This window comes from Neopelma chrysocephalum, unplaced genomic scaffold (assembly GCF_003984885.1).
Source record: "Neopelma chrysocephalum unplaced genomic scaffold, ASM398488v2 Primary Assembly neopelma1_155, whole genome shotgun sequence".
NCBI lineage: Eukaryota > Metazoa > Chordata > Aves > Passeriformes > Pipridae > Neopelma > Neopelma chrysocephalum.
In genome coordinates this window covers 1,005,291-1,006,084 of record NW_020897817.1, presented here as the reverse complement: position 1 = coordinate 1,006,084, position 794 = coordinate 1,005,291, and positions in this window count along the sequence as shown.

The following is a 794-nucleotide window of genomic DNA, read 5'->3' as shown; positions in this document are numbered from 1 at the left end:
GCCCCCTGTGCCATCATCCCTCGTGTGCCCCCTGTGCCATCATCCCTCGTGTGCCCCCTGTGCCATCCCTCGTGTGGATTCCTGGCAGCCCTGCCAGGGATGTGTCGTGTGGGAAAGGTCAGGGGATGCTTCCTGAGCTCGCCCCACCTGCCTCGAGAGCAGCGATTGCGATTTAAATTACTTTCTGGTTGTTGTTGTTGTTGTTTTAAACGGTTTCTTTCTTATCACGTGAATGGATTCTAGTGGGGGTTATGCTGTGAACAGAGGGAAGAGGAAACTACAGGCAGGCTGAGAATCATCAAGCACAAGTGCTGTGAGGAGAGGCTGAGGGAGCTGGGGCTGTTCAGCCTGGAGAAGAGGAGGCTCAGGGGAGACCTCCTCACTCTCTGCAACTCCCTGACAGGAGGGGGGAGCCAGGGGGGGGGGTTGGTCTCTTTTCCCAGGCAACTCTCAGCAAGACAAGAGGGCTCAGGGTCTTCAGCTGTGCCAGGGGAGGTTTAGGTTGGAGATTAGAAAGAATTTCTTTGCAGAGAGGGTGATCAGCCATTGGAATGGGCTGCCCAGGGAAGGGGTGGATTCTCCATCCCTGGAGGTTTTTAAGAAGAGACTGGATGTGGCATCAGTGCCATGGGCTGGGAACAGCAGGGGTAGTGGATCAAGGGTTGGACTTGATGATCTCAGAGGTCCCTTCCATTCCAACCCAGCTGATTCTCTGATTCTATGATTCTATGATCTCTGACTGTTTTTAATTGCAGTTTTCTTAACACCTGCTTCCTTTCCACAGTTCGCTTATG